The 16,127-nt window shown below is 49.2% G+C and overlaps 1 long non-coding RNA gene across 1 annotated transcript in view; it reads left to right on the top strand.

Moving 5' to 3' along the window:
- The window catches only part of LOC308610534, a 169,160-nt gene that overhangs the window by 46,694 nt on the left and 106,339 nt on the right, over positions 1–16,127 (top strand). The window contains exons 2-3 of the long non-coding RNA XR_014014575.1: positions 5,971–6,014; positions 9,503–9,546. This is a non-coding gene — a long non-coding RNA (uncharacterized lncRNA). The remainder of the gene's footprint in view (positions 1–5,970; positions 6,015–9,502; positions 9,547–16,127) is intronic.

Below are 16,127 nucleotides of genomic sequence, written 5' to 3'. Positions count from 1 at the left end.
GGTTCTATCCGTTCATTTTTTTAAAAATTTTTTTCTTAATAAATATTTTTTATTTTACTAAATTTATTTTATTTTATCTTTATTTTATTTTACTTTATCTTCTTTCTTTCTTTCATTCCTTCCCTCCTTTAGACAACGAATCATCCCAAATTGAGGAGGTGGACTTTGAGAGCAAGGTTTATAATTTTTTCCCCTTTTCCTCTTTTTGTGAATGTGTATGTGTATGCTTCTCTGTGAGATTTTGTCTGTATAGCTTTGCTTCCACCATTTGTCATAGAGTTCTATTTGTACTTCTTTAAAAGTTTTTTAATACTTATTTTTTATTTTAATAGCTTTATTATATTTTATCATACTTTATTCTATTTTACTTTATCTTATCTCTTTCTTTTTTCCTACATTCCCTCCTTCCTCCCTCCCTCCCTCCTTTCTTTCTTTCTTTGTTTCTCTTTTTCTTTCTTCTACTAATTCTTTCTTTCTATATTTTCTCCCTTTTATTCTGAGCTGTGTGGATGAAAGGCTCTTGGTGCTGCAGCCAGAAGTCAGTGCTGTGCCTCTGAGGTGGGAGAACCAATTTCAAGACACTGGTCCACAAGAGACCTCCCAGCTCCACATAATATCCAATGGCGAAAAGCTCCCAGAGACCTCCATCTCAACACCAGCACCCAGCTTCACTCAACGACCAGAAAGCTACAGTGCTGGACACCCTATGCCAAACAACTAGCAATACAGGAACACAACCTCACCCATTAGCAGAGAGGCTGCCTAAAGTCATAATAAGGCCACAGACACCCCAAAATACACCACCAGACGTGGACCTGCCCACCGAAAAGACAAGGTACAGCCTCATCCAGCAGAACACAGGCACTAGTCCCCTCCACCAGGAAGCCTATGCAACCCACTGAACCAACCTTGGCGAATGGGGACAGACACCAAAAACAACGGGAACTACAAACCTGCAGCCTGCAAAAAAGAGACACCAAACAAAGTAAGATAAGCAAAATGAGAAGACAGAAAAACACACAGCAGGTGAAGGAGCAAGATGAAAACCCACCAGACCTAACAAATGAAGAGGAAATAGGCAGTCTACTTGAAAAAGAATTCAGAATAATGATAGTAAAGATGATACAAAATCTTGGAAATAGAATAGACAAAATGCAAGAAACATTTAACAAGGATCTAGAAGAACAAAAGATGAATCAAGTAACGATGAGCAACACAATAAATTTGATTAAAAATACTCTAGATGGGATCAATAGCAGAATAACTGAGGCAGAAGAACGGATAAGTGATGTGGAAGATAAACTAGTGGAAATAACTGCTGCAGGGCAGAATAAAGAAAAAACAATGAAAAGAAATGAGGACAGTCTCAGAGACCTCTGGGACAACATTAAATGCACCAACATTCGAATTATAGGGGATGCAGAAGAAGAAGAGAAAGAGAAAGGGAATGAGAAGATATTTGAAGAGATTATAGTTGAAAACTTCCCTAATATGGGAAAGGAAATAGTTAATCAAATCCAGGAGGCACAGAGAGTCCCATACAGAATAAATCCAAGGAGAAATACGGCAAGACACAAACGAATCAAACGGTCAAAAATTAAAAACAAAGAAAACATACTAAAAGCAGCAAGGGGAAAACAACAAATAACACACAACGGAGTCCCCATAATGTTAACAGCTGATCTTTCAGCAGAAACTCTACAAGCCAGAAGGGAGTGGGAGGACATATTTAAAGTGATGAAGGAGAAAAACCTGCAACCAAGATTACTCTACCCAGCAAGGATCTCATTCAGATTTGATGGAGAAATTAAAAACTTTACAGACAAGCCAAAGCTGAGAGAGTTCAGCACCACCAAACCAGCTTTACAACAAATGTTAAAGGAACTTCTCTAGGCAAGAAACACAACAGAAGGAAAATACACACAACAGTGAAGCCAAAACAATTAAGAAAATGGAGATGCATTCAACCTGCCTTGAAACCAAGATCTCCTGATGAAGATGCCTATTTGAAGATGGGTAAGACAGCATTCAACTTCAAAATCTTAGAAAGGTCTTGGAACATTCCCTTTGATAGCCAGAGGGAATCTCTGTCACAGGACAGACTAATATGACTAGAAATTAAACCTTGACCCATAGGGTTAAAAAAACCCATCACTAAGAGAAATTCTTGAGCTTATCTTACAGAACTGCAGATAAGGAAGCAGGTTGTTAAAAATCACCTCCACTTACAACGTGACAAAATTGACTGAAACCAGTTGGAAAGAGTATGGCAGATTGGAGTCTGAGGCAAATAGACTTGCTAGTCCAATGCATGACCTTTTGACATCACAGCCCATATTTCCCCCACATGTTTCATACCAGCTCTCCAGGAATTTGCACATGCTAGCCATGAAGAAGTATGAAGCCCTACACATAAGAATCCATCACTCCCTTAAACTTTGTAACCAACCACTTTTTCCCCCTTTCTCCTCCAAAACCTGAACCTGTGGATATCAAACTCACCTTGCGGTTGGGAAGACAGATTTGAGCCTTGCCCCCTACCTCCTTGCAAAAAAGCTTTTCTCAAAAGCTGGTGCCATAGCATTGGCTTCTATGTGCATCAGGCAACAAGCCATTTGCTCTATCATCAAGTCCTTTGCTCCATAACAGAAGTATATGCCCTTCCAGAGGAGGGAAGAGATGAGATGAAAGAACAGGGATAGAGTGGGGGAGTGACCTTAGGAGTCTCTGCCATTCTCCCGAGGATCCCCCTTCAGGGTGTTTTCATTCTGGACAAGCGGAGCTAGACAGGAGTCTCCTCAGTTCCACCTCCTGGAGGATCCATTGTTCTTCTTCCCATGCTCGATTCTGCCCTCAGTGCTGACTCCAACATCCCAGAACCCACAGCATTGCTCCCTCCAGAAGCTGTGTGCAAAAAGTGTCTACCTCTGCCCCAGACCCCAACTTCTCTCTTTTCTTGAATTTTCCTCTCCCTGACACCCACTTCCCAGAAAATGACTCCAGCTACAAAAGGGTGATCATTCACACCACAGCAATGTCTGTCAGTCAGCCTTGAGGCCGCCACTAACTACCTTTCAAAGGGGAAAATACTGCCTTTTTCCAAGCTTCTCAAATACAAACTGGATCACCCAGCACATACACCTATCTTCTCTGACAATCCAAGGGAGACCCTTGGAACACACTTCGGCCTTCTGCGATGAAACTTTGGGATGCAGTGTGTGCTGCATGTGGTGAGTGGCATAATCCTCTAAACGCCCTCAGTAGGCCTAGGTGACTTTGGGTGTTCCAAATACCTAGCAATGCTCAGAGTAAATCTCTACTTTATTTCGGGCTGGACCTAAAGTCCAGTTTCCGCGTCACTTAGAGAGACGTCGAGAACGAGCCTGCAAAGTAAATTGGAGGCCTGGGAGGTTCCTAAAGGGCAGCTTAGGTTTCCTCAACGTGGCAGAACCGAATGGAACGAAAGCCAGACAAGAACCGCGTTTCTGAGGCTGTTTCAAAGCTGTGGAAGGCTAGCCATAGAAAACACCTTGGTTCCCGGCCCTTTCAACAGCATTGTGAGGGATGTTCCCAGAGCTGTGTATCCCTTGATTGTGCTCAGAAGGCTTTGGGTACACAGCGCACTTCCTTGGAAAGAAGTGCCCACGTGAGACTCTTGAGCGCTGTGAGGCCTACTAATGCTAAAGCCGTCCATTGACTAAGACTCCCTGGAAACTGGTGCACACTTATCTCTGGTAATGGGAAAATGTGCACCTTACCTCGAGACTAGAGGTCACATTTAGTTGGCACTTGAGCGACAGTATGCTCCTAGGGGGAGCTCCCAGGAAGGAATCACAAGCAACTGGTTTATTTGGAAAAACTCACTGCTGCTCAGAGGAATCTGTGGAGTGAATAGTACCCTGGTGGTGGGGTTTTTAGGCGGCTTGGAAGCTACCACGAAGTTGCTTTGCAAAGGGGGAAAGTCGGGCTTCTCACACATTCTCCACTTGCCGACGTTACCCGACAGTGCATTGACCAGCACTCTCTGAGTGACTACTGGAGACTTTCAGCCACACTGGGCCTTTCTAGGACCACACTTTTTTGAACGCGGGGGGTTTTGCGTGCCATGAATAGCATTACCCGCTTAATGACTGAGTCAGGCCTAGGTGACTTTGGATCGTCCAAATGCCTCACAATTGTACCGGGTTTTCTGAACTTTCTGTCAGCCTTGACCTACAGTGTACCTGGCGTCACAATAGAGAGATGACAGGTAAGAGTTCCCAGGATGCACTTTAGGCTCAGGGATTCTTTCAGTGCTGTTCAGAGGGCCTCCACAGAGGGAGATCCACGTTGACTGTGATACTGGCAAAAACGTTGTCCCGGAGCTGCCTTACAACTGTAGAAATTAAGCTCTGCAAGCGAGAAGCAGTTCATTGCCCTCCCCTCTGCAGAGAAAGAGTTGACCCCAACAGTTTGTTCTGTGTTGTGTGGCTCGTAATAAAAACAGGGGACTCATGCGCACACGCTCTCCCACAGAAGGGAATTCACACGCGACCCCCTGAGGCCTACGGAAAGCCGTAGAGGAGTTAAAGCACTCTATCGAGTCAGGGTTCATGGAGATGGCTGCACACAAAACCTCGCTGATAGGGAACACTCGTGCTTACCTGGAGGCTAGGGCTCTCGTTTACTTCGCACTTTAGCTTGGACAACCATGGGATGAGCTCCCCGCAAGGCACTGGAGACCACCTGGTTTCATAGGAGAAACTCTCTTTCTTCACTGAGGCATTCCTAGAGGTGACTAGAAGACGGGTAGCAGCAATGTCTTTCAGTCAGCCTGGAGGCCGCCACTATCTACCTTTCAAATGGGGAAAATACTGCCTCTTTCCAGGCTTCTCAATTACAAAGTGGATCACCCAGCACATACACCTATCTTCTCTGACAATCCGAGGGAGACCCTTGGAACACACTTCGGCCTTCTTCGATGAAACTTTTGGATTCAGTGTGTGCTGCATGTGGCAAACGGCATAATCCTCTAAATGCCCTCAGTAGGCCTAGGTGACTTTGGATGTTCCAAATGCCTAGCAATGCTCAGAGTAAATCTCTACTTTATTTCGGGCTGGACCTAAAGTCCTGTTTCCACGTCACTTCGAGAGACGTCGAGCAGGAGTCCCCCAACTGAATTGGAGCCCCGGGGGTTTCTTTCAGGGCAGCGTCGCTTTCCATAACGTGGCAGACGCACACGGAACGAAAGCCTGCCCAGAACCGCGGTCCTGAGGCTGCTTCAAAGCTGTGGAACGCTAGCCATAGAGAACACCTTAGTTCCCTGCCCAATCAACTGCATAGTGAGGGATGTTCCCAGAGCTGTGTATCCCTTGATTGTGCTCAGAAGGCTTTCGGTACACAGCACACTTCCTTGGAAAGAAGTGCCCATGTGAGAGTCTTGAGCGCTGTGAGGCCTACTAATGCTAAAGCCGTCCTTTGACTAAGACTCCCTGGAAACTGGTGCACACCTATCTCTGGTAATGGGAAAATGTGCACCGTACCTGGAAACTAGAGGTCACATTTAGTTGGCACTTGAGCGACCGTATGCACCTGGGGTGAGCTCCCAGGTCGGAATCGCAAGCACCTGGTTTCTTTTGGAAAAACACACTGCTCCTCAGAGGCATCTTTGGAGTGAAGAGTACCCTGGTGGTGGGGACTTCAGGCGGCTGGGAAGCTGCCATGAAGTAGCTTTGCCAAGGGGGAAAGTCGGGCTTCTCCCACATCCTCCAGTTGCCAACTTGACCAAACAGCGCATTGACCAACACTCTCTGACTGACTACTGGAGACTTTCAGCCACACTGGGCCTTTCTAGGACCACACTTCGTTGGACGCGGGGGGCTTTGCGTGCCATGAATAGCATTACCCGCTTAATGACTGAGTCAGGCCTAGGTGACTTTGGATCGTCCAAATGCCTCACAATTGTACCGGGTTTTCTGTACTTTCTGTCAGGCTGGACCTACAGTGTACCTTGTGTCACAATAGAGAGATGACAGGTAAGAGTTGCCAGGATGCACTTTAGGCTCAGGGATTCTTTCAGTGCTGTTCAGAGGGCCTCAACAGAGGGAGAGCCACGTTGACTGTGATACTGGCAAAAACGTTGTCCCGGAGCTGCCTTACAGCTGTAGAAATCAAGCTCTGCAAGCGAGAAGCAGTTCATTGCTCTCCCCTCTGCAGAGAAAGACTTGACCCCAACAGTTTGTTCTGTGTTGAGTGGCTCGGAATAAAAACAGGGGACTCACAGTGCACACGCTCTCCAACCGAAGGAAATTCACACGCGACCGCCTGAGGCCTACGGAAAGCCATAGAGGAGTTAAAGCACTCTATCGAGTCAGGGATCATGGAGATGGCTGCACACGAAACCTCGCTGATAGGGAACACTCGTGCTTACCTGGAGGCTGGGGCTCACGTTTACTTCGCAATTTAGCTTGGGCAAGCATGGGATGAGCTCCCCGCAAGGCACTGGAGACCACCTGGTTTCATAGGAGAAACTCTCTTTCTTCACTGAGGCATTCCTAGAGGTGACTAGAAGACGGGTAGCAGCAATGTCTTTCAGTCAGCCTGGAGGCCGCCACTATCTACCTTTCAAATGGGGAAAATACTGCCTCTTTCCAGGCTTCTCAATTACAAACTGCATCACCCAGCACATACACCTATCTTCTCTGACAATCCGATGGAGACCCTTGGAACACACTTCGGCCTTCTGCGAAGAAACTTTTGGATGCAGTGTGTGCTGCATGTGGTGAACGGCATAATCCTCTAAATGCCCTCAGTCGGCCTAGGTGACTTTGGATGTTCCAAATGCCTAGCAATGCTCAGAGTAAATCTCTAATTTATTTCGGGCTGGACCTAAAGTCCAGTTTTCACGTCACTTCGAGAGACGTCGAGCAGGAGTCCGCCAACTGAATTGGAGCACCGGGGGTTTCTTTCAGGTCAGCGTAGCTTTCCATAACGTGGCAGACGCACACGGAACGAAAGCCTGCCCAGAACCGCGGTCCTGAGGCTGCTTCAAAGCTGTGGAACGCTAGCCATAGAGAATACCTTAGTTCCCGTCCCTTTCAACTGCAGAGTGAGGGATGTCCCCAGAGCGGTGTATGCCTTGATTGTGCTCAGAAGGCTATGGATACACAGAGCACTTCCTTGGAAAGAAGTGCCCACGTGAGAGTCTTGAGCGCTGTGAGGCCTACTAAGGCTAAAGCCGTCCATTGACTAAGATTCCCTGGAAACTGGTGCACACTTATCTCTGGTAATGGGAAAATGTGCACCTTACCTCGAGACTAGAGGTCACATTTAGTTGGCACTTGAGCGACCGTATGCTCCTGGGGTGAGCTCCCAGGAAGGAATCGAAATTACCAGGTTTCTTTTGGAAAAACTCACTGCTCCTCAGAGGCATCTGTGGAGTGAAGAGTACCCTGGTGGTGAGGACTTCAGGTGGCTGGGAAGCTGCCACGATGTTGCTTTGCCAAGGGGGATAGTCGGGCTTCTCCCACTTCCTCCATTTGCCAACTTGACCCCACAGCGCATTGACCAACACTCTCTGACTGACTACTGGAGACTTTCAGCCACACTGGGCCTTTCTAGGACCACACTTCGTTGGACGCGGGGGGCTTTGCGTGCCATGAATAGCATTACCCGCTTAATGACTGAGTCAGGCCTAGGTGACTTTGGATCGTCCAAATGCCTCACAATTGTACCGGGTTTTCTGTACTTTCTCTCAGCCTGGACCTACAGTGTACCTTGCGTCACAATAGAGAGATGACAGGTAAGAGTTCCCAGGATGCACTTTAGGCTCAGGGATTCTTTCAGTGCTATTCAGAGGGCCTCCACAGAGGGAGATCCACGTTGACTGTGATACTGGCAAAAACGTTGTCCCGGAGCTGCCTTACAGCTGTAGAAATCAAGCTCTGCAAGCGAGAAGCAGTTCATTGCCCTCCCCTCTGCAGAGAAAAAGTTGACCCCAACAGTTTGTTCTGTGTTGTGTGGCTCGGAAAGCAAACAGGGGACTCACAGCACACACGCTCTCCCACAGAAGGGAATTCACACGCGACCCACTGAGGCCTACGGAAAGCCGTAGAGGAGTTAAAGCCCTCTATCGAGTCAGGGTTCATGGAGATGGCTGCACACAAAACCTCGCTGATAGGGAACACTCGTGCTTACCTGGAGGCTAGGGCTCTCGTTTACTTCGCACTTTAGCTTGGACAACCATGGGATGAGCTCCCCGCAAGGCACTGGAGACCACCTGGTTTCATAGGAGAAACTCTCTTTCTTCACTGAGGCATTCCTAGAGGTGACTAGAAGACGGGTAGCAGCAATGTCTTTCAGTCAGCCTGGAGGCCGCCACTATCTACCTTTCAAATGGGGAAAATACTGCCTCTTTCCAGGCTTCTCAATTACAAAGTGGATCACCCAGCACATACACCTATCTTCTCTGACAATCCGAGGGAGACCCTTGGAACACACTTCGGCCTTCTTCGATGAAACTTTTGGATTCAGTGTGTGCTGCATGTGGCAAACGGCATAATCCTCTAAATGCCCTCAGTAGGCCTAGGTGACTTTGGATGTTCCAAATGCCTAGCAATGCTCAGAGTAAATCTCTACTTTATTTCGGGCTGGACCTAAAGTCCTGTTTCCACGTCACTTCGAGAGACGTCGAGCAGGAGTCCCCCAACTGAATTGGAGCCCCGGGGGTTTCTTTCAGGGCAGCGTCGCTTTCCATAACGTGGCAGACGCACACGGAACGAAAGCCTGCCCAGAACCGCGGTCCTGAGGCTGCTTCAAAGCTGTGGAACGCTAGCCATAGAGAACACCTTAGTTCCCTGCCCAATCAACTGCATAGTGAGGGATGTTCCCAGAGCTGTGTATCCCTTGATTGTGCTCAGAAGGCTTTCGGTACACAGCACACTTCCTTGGAAAGAAGTGCCCATGTGAGAGTCTTGAGCGCTGTGAGGCCTACTAATGCTAAAGCCGTCCTTTGACTAAGACTCCCTGGAAACTGGTGCACACCTATCTCTGGTAATGGGAAAATGTGCACCGTACCTGGAAACTAGAGGTCACATTTAGTTGGCACTTGAGCGACCGTATGCTCCTGGGGTGAGCTCCCAGGTCGGAATCGCAAGCACCTGGTTTCTTTTGGAAAAACACACTGCTCCTCAGAGGCATCTTTGGAGTGAAGAGTACCCTGGTGGTGGGGACTTCAGGCGGCTGGGAAGCTGCCATGAAGTAGCTTTGCCAAGGGGGAAAGTCGGGCTTCTCCCACATCCTCCAGTTGCCAACTTGACCAAACAGCGCATTGACCAACACTCTCTGACTGACTACTGGAGACTTTCAGCCACACTGGGCCTTTCTAGGACCACACTTCGTTGGACGCGGGGGGCTTTGCGTGCCATGAATAGCATTACCCGCTTAATGACTGAGTCAGGCCTAGGTGACTTTGGATCGTCCAAATGCCTCACAATTGTACCGGGTTTTCTGTACTTTCTGTCAGGCTGGACCTACAGTGTACCTTGTGTCACAATAGAGAGATGACAGGTAAGAGTTGCCAGGATGCACTTTAGGCTCAGGGATTCTTTCAGTGCTGTTCAGAGGGCCTCAACAGAGGGAGAGCCACGTTGACTGTGATACTGGCAAAAACGTTGTCCCGGAGCTGCCTTACAGCTGTAGAAATCAAGCTCTGCAAGCGAGAAGCAGTTCATTGCTCTCCCCTCTGCAGAGAAAGACTTGACCCCAACAGTTTGTTCTGTGTTGAGTGGCTCGGAATAAAAACAGGGGACTCACAGTGCACACGCTCTCCCACCGAAGGAAATTCACACGCGACCGCCTGAGGCCTACGGAAAGCCGTAGAGGAGTTAAAGCACTCTATCGAGTCAGGGATCATGGAGATGGCTGCACACGAAACCTCGCTGATAGGGAACACTCGTGCTTACCTGGAGGCTGGGGCTCACGTTTACTTCGCAATTTAGCTTGGGCAAGCATGGGATGAGCTCCCCGCAAGGCACTGGAGACCACCTGGTTTCATAGGAGAAACTCTCTTTCTTCACTGAGGCATTCCTAGAGGTGACTAGAAGACGGGTAGCAGCAATGTCTTTCAGTCAGCCTGGAGGCCGCCACTATCTACCTTTCAAATGGGGAAAATACTGCCTCTTTCCAGGCTTCTCAATTACAAACTGCATCACCCAGCACATACACCTATCTTCTCTGACAATCCGATGGAGACCCTTGGAACACACTTCGGCCTTCTGCGAAGAAACTTTTGGATGCAGTGTGTGCTGCATGTGGTGAACGGCATAATCCTCTAAATGCCCTCAGTCGGCCTAGGTGACTTTGGATGTTCCAAATGCCTAGCAATGCTCAGAGTAAATCTCTAATTTATTTCGGGCTGGACCTAAAGTCCAGTTTTCACGTCACTTCGAGAGACGTCGAGCAGGAGTCCGCCAACTGAATTGGAGCACCGGGGGTTTCTTTCAGGGCAGCGTAGCTTTCCATAACGTGGCAGACGCACACGGAACGAAAGCCTGCCCAGAACCGCGGTCCTGAGGCTGCTTCAAAGCTGTGGAACGCTAGCCATAGAGAATACCTTAGTTCCCGTCCCTTTCAACTGCAGAGTGAGGGATGTCCCCAGAGCGGTGTATGCCTTGATTGTGCTCAGAAGGCTATGGATACACAGAGCACTTCCTTGGAAAGAAGTGCCCACGTGAGAGTCTTGAGCGCTGTGAGGCCTACTAAGGCTAAAGCCGTCCATTGACTAAGATTCCCTGGAAACTGGTGCACACTTATCTCTGGTAATGGGAAAATGTGCACCTTACCTCGAGACTAGAGGTCACATTTAGTTGGCACTTGAGCGACCGTATGCTCCTGGGGTGAGCTCCCAGGAAGGAATCGAAATTACCAGGTTTCTTTTGGAAAAACTCACTGCTCCTCAGAGGCATCTGTGGAGTGAAGAGTACCCTGGTGGTGAGGACTTCAGGTGGCTGGGAAGCTGCCACGATGTTGCTTTGCCAAGGGGGATAGTCGGGCTTCTCCCACTTCCTCCACTTGCCAACTTGACCCCACAGCGCATTGACCAACACTCTCTGACTGACTACTGGAGACTTTCAGCCACACTGGGCCTTTCTAGGACCACACTTCGTTGGACGCGGGGGGCTTTGCGTGCCATGAATAGCATTACCCGCTTAATGACTGAGTCAGGCCTAGGTGACTTTGGATCGTCCAAATGCCTCACAATTGTACCGGGTTTTCTGTACTTTCTCTCAGCCTGGACCTACAGTGTACCTTGCGTCACAATAGAGAGATGACAGGTAAGAGTTCCCAGGATGCACTTTAGGCTCAGGGATTCTTTCAGTGCTATTCAGAGGGCCTCCACAGAGGGAGATCCACGTTGACTGTGATACTGGCAAAAACGTTGTCCCGGAGCTGCCTTACAGCTGTAGAAATCAAGCTCTGCAAGCGAGAAGCAGTTCATTGCCCTCCCCTCTGCAGAGAAAGAGTTGACCCCAACAGTTTGTTCTGTGTTGTGTGGCTCGGAATAAAAACAGGGGACTCACAGTGCACACGCTCTCCCACAGAAGGGAATTCACACGCGACCCCCGGAGGCCTACGGAAATCCGTAGAGGAGTTAAAGCACTCTATCGAGTCAGGGTTCATGGAGATGGCTGCACACAAAACCTCGCTAATAGGGAACATTCGTGCTTACCTGGAGGCTAGGGCTCACGTTTACTTCGCACTTTAGCTTGGGCAAGCATGGGATGAGCTCCCCGCAAGGCACTGGAGACCACCTGGTTTCATAGGAGAAACTCTCTTTCTTCACTGAGGCATTCCTAGTGGTGACTAATATACGGGTAGCAGCAATGTCTTTCAGTCAGCCTGGAGGCCGCCACTATCTACCTTTCAAATGGGGAAAATACTGCCTATTTCCAGGCTTCTCAATTACAAACTGGATCACCCAGCACATACACCTATCTTCTCTGACAATCCGAGGGAGACCCTTGGAACACACTTCGGCCTTCTTCGATGAAACTTTTGGATTCAGTGTGTGCTGCATGTGGTGAACGGCATAATCCTCTAAATGCCCTCAGTAGGCCTAGGTGACTTTGGATGTTCCAAATGCCTAGCAATGCTCAGAGTAAATCTCTACTTTATTTCGGGCTGGACAAAAGTCCAGTTTCCACGTCACTTCGAGAGACGTCGAGCAGGAGTCCCCCAACTGAATTGGAGCCCCGGGGGTTTCTTTCAGGGCAGCGTAGCTTTCCATAACGTGGCAGACGCACACGGAACGAAAGCCTGCCCAGAACCGCGGTCCTGAGGCTGCTTCAAAGCTGTGGAACGCTAGCCATAGAGAACACCTTAGTTCCCTGCCCTTTCAACTGCATAGTGAGGGATGTTCCCAGAGCTGTGTATCCCTTGATTTTGCTCAGAAGTCTTTGGGTACACAGCGCACTTCCTTGGAAAGAAGTGTCCACGTGAGAGTCTTCAGCGCTGTGAGGCCTACTAATGCTAAAATCGTCCATGGACTAAGACTCCCTGGAAACTGGTGCACACCTATCTCTGGTAATGGGAAAATGTTCACCTTACCTCGAGACTAGAGGTCACATTTAGTTGGAACTTGAGCGACCTTATGCTCCTGAGGTGAGCTGCCAGGAAGGAATCACAAGTACCTGGTTTCTTTTGGAAAAACTCACTGCTCCTCAAGGCATCTGTGGAATGAAGAGTACCCTGGTGGTGGGGACTTCAGGCGGCTTGGAAGCTGCCACGAAGTTGCTTTCCCAAGAAGGAAAGTCGGGCTTCTCCCACATCCTCCACTTGCCAGCTTCACCACACAGCGCATAGACCAGCACTCTCTGGCCGACTACTGGAGACTTTCAGCCACACTGGGCCTTTCTAGGACCACACTTCGTTGGACGCGGGGGGCTTTGCGTGCCATGAAAAGCATTACCCGCTTAATGACTGAGTCAGGCCTAGGTGACTTTGGATCGTCCAAATGCCTCACAATTGTACCAGGTTTTCTGTACTTTCTGTCAGGCTGGACCTACAGTATACCTGGCGTCACAATAGAGAGATGACAGGTAAGAGTTGCCAGGATGCACTTTAGGCTCAGGGATTCTTTCAGTGCCGTTCAGAGGGACTCCACAGCGGGAGAGCCACGTTGACTGTGATACTGGCAAAAACGTTGTCCTGGAGCTGCCTTACAGCTGTAGAAATCAAGCTCTGCAAGCGAGAAGCAGTTCATTGCCCTCCCCTCTGCAGAGAAAGTGTTGACCCCAACAGTTTGTTCTGTGTTGTGTGGCTCGGAAAACAAACAGGGGACTCACAGCGCACACGCTCTCCCATAGAAGGGAATTCACACGCGACCCAATGAGGCCTACGGAAAGCCGTAGAGGAGTTAAAGCACTCTATCGAGTCAGGGTTCATGGAGATGGCTGCACACGAAACCTCGCTGATAGGGAACACTCGTGCTTACCTGGAGGCTAGGGCTCACGTTTACTATGCACTTTAGCTAGGGCAAGCGTGGGATGAGCTCCCAGCAAGGCACTGGAGACCACCTGGTTTCACAGGAGAAACTCTCTTTCTTCACTGAGGCATTCCTAGAGGTGATTTAGAAGACGGGTAGCAGCAATGTCTTTCAGTCAGCCTGGAGGCCGCCACTATCTACCTTTCAAATGGGGAAAATACTGCCTTTTTCCAGGCTTCTCAATTACAAAGTGGATCACCCAGCACATACACCTATCTTCTCTGACAATCCGAGGGAGACCCTTGGAACACACTTCGGCCTTCTGCGATGAAACTTTTGGATGCAGTGTGTGCTGCATGTGGTGAACGGCATAATCCTCTAAGTGCCCTCAGTCGGCCTAGGTGACTTTGGATGTTCCAAATGCCTAACAATGCTCAGAGTAAATCTCTACTTTATTTCGGGCTGGACCTAAAGTCCAGTTACCACGTCACATCGAGAGACGTCGAGAACTAGGCCCCTAGTGAATTGTAGGCCCGTGGTTTTTTTTCAGGGCAGCGTAGCTTTCCATAACGTGGCAGACGCACACTGAATGAAAGCCTGCCAAGAACCGCCGTCCTGAGGCTGCTTCAAAGCTGTGGAACGCTAGCCATAGAGAACACCTTAGTTCCCGGCCCTTTCAACTGCATAGTGAGGGATGTTCTCAGAGCAGTGTATCCGTTGATTGTGCTCAGAAGGCAGTGGGCACACAGCACACTTCCTTAGAAAGAACTGACCACGTGAGAGTCTTGAGCGCTGTGAGGCCTACTAATGCTAAAGCCGTCCATTGACTAAGATTCCCTGGAAACTGGTGCACACTTATCTCTGGTAATGGGAAAATGTGCACCTTACCTCGAGACTAGAGGTCACATTTAGTTGGCACTTGAGCGACCGTATGCTCCTGGGGTGAGCTCCCAGGAAGGAATCGCAATTACCAGGTTTCTTTTGGAAAAACTCACTGCTCCTCAGAGGCATCTGTGGAGTGAAGAGTACCGTGGTGGTGAGGACTTCAGGCGGCTGGGAAGCTGCCACGAAGTTGCTTTGCCAAGGGGGAAAGTCGGGCTTCTCCCACTTCCTCCATTTGCCAACTTGACCCCACAGCTCATTGACCAGCACTCTCTGACTGACTACTGGAGACTTTCAGCCACACTGGGCCTTTCTAGGACCACACTTCGTTGGACGCGGGGGGTTTTGCGTGCTGTGAATAGCATTACCCGCTTAATGACTGAGTCAGGCCTAGGTGACTTTGGATCGTCCAAATGCCTCACAATTGTACCGGGTTTTCTGTACTTTCTGTCAGGCTGGACCTACAGTGTACCTTGCGTCACAATAGAGAGATGACAGGTAAGAGTTGCCAGGATGCACTTTAGGCTCAGGGATTCTTTCCGTGCCGTTCAGAGTGCCTCCTCAGAGGGAGAGCCACGTTGACTGTGATACTGGCAAAAACGTTGTCCTGGAGCTGCCTTACAGCTGTAGAAATCAAGCTCTGCAAGCGAGAAGCAGTTCATTGCCCTCCCCTCTGCAGAGAAAGAGTTGACCCAACCGTTTGTTCTGTGTTGTGTGGCTCGGAAAACAAACAGGGGACTCACAGCGCACACGCTCTCCCATAGAAGGGAATTCACACGCGACCCGCTGAGGCCTACGGAAAGCCGTAGAGGAGTTAAAGCACTCTATCGAGTCAGGGTTCATGGAGATGGCTGCACACGAAACCTCGCTGATAGGGAACACTCGTGCTTTCCTGGAGGCTAGGGCTCACGTTTACTTCGCACTTTACCTAGGGCAAGCGTGGGATGAGCTCCCAGCAAGGCACTGGAGACCACCTGGTTTCACAGGAGAAACTCTCTTTCTTCACTGAGGCATTCCTAGAGGTGACGTAGCAGACGGATAGCAGCAATGTCTTTCAGTCAGCCTGGAGGCCGCCACTATCTACCTTTCAAATGGGGAAAACACTGCCTCTTTCCAGGCTTCTCAATTACAAACTGGATCACCAGGCACATACACCTATCTTCTCTGACAATCCGAGGGAGACCCTTGGAACACACTTCGTTCTTCGGCCATGAATCTTTGGGATGCAGTGTGTGCTGCGTGTGGTGAACGGCATAATCCTCTAAATGCCCTCAGTAGGCCTAGGTGACTTTGGATGTTCCAAATGCCTAGCAATGCTCAGAGTAATTCTCTACTTTATTTCGGTCTGGACCTAAAGGCCAGTTACCACGTCACATCGAGAGACGTCGAGCAGGAGTCCCCCAAATGAATTGGAGCCCCAGGGGTTTCTTTCAGGGAAGCGTAGCTTTCCATATCGTGGCAGATGCACACGGAACGAAAGCCTGCCAAGAACCGCGGTCCTGAGGCTGCTTCAAAACTGTGGAACACTAGCCATAGAGAACACCTTAGTTCCCGGCCCTTTCAACTGCATAGTGAGGGATGTCCCCAGAGCGGTGTATACCTTGATTGTGCTCAGAAGGCTATGGATACACAGAGCACTTCCTTGGAAAGGAGTGCCCACGTGAGAGTCTTGAGCGCTGTGAGGCCTACTAAGGCTAAAGCCGTCCATTGACTAAGACACCCTGGAAACTGGTGCACACCTATCTCTGGTAATGGGAATATGTGCACTTTACCTCGAGACTAG

This window comes from Mesoplodon bidens, assembly GCF_964165515.1.
Source record: "Mesoplodon bidens genome assembly, contig: HAP1_SCAFFOLD_471, whole genome shotgun sequence".
Taxonomy (NCBI): domain Eukaryota; kingdom Metazoa; phylum Chordata; class Mammalia; order Artiodactyla; family Ziphiidae; genus Mesoplodon; species Mesoplodon bidens.
Note: the sequence above shows the minus strand (reverse complement) of the source record. Positions and strands in the feature narration are given on the sequence as shown.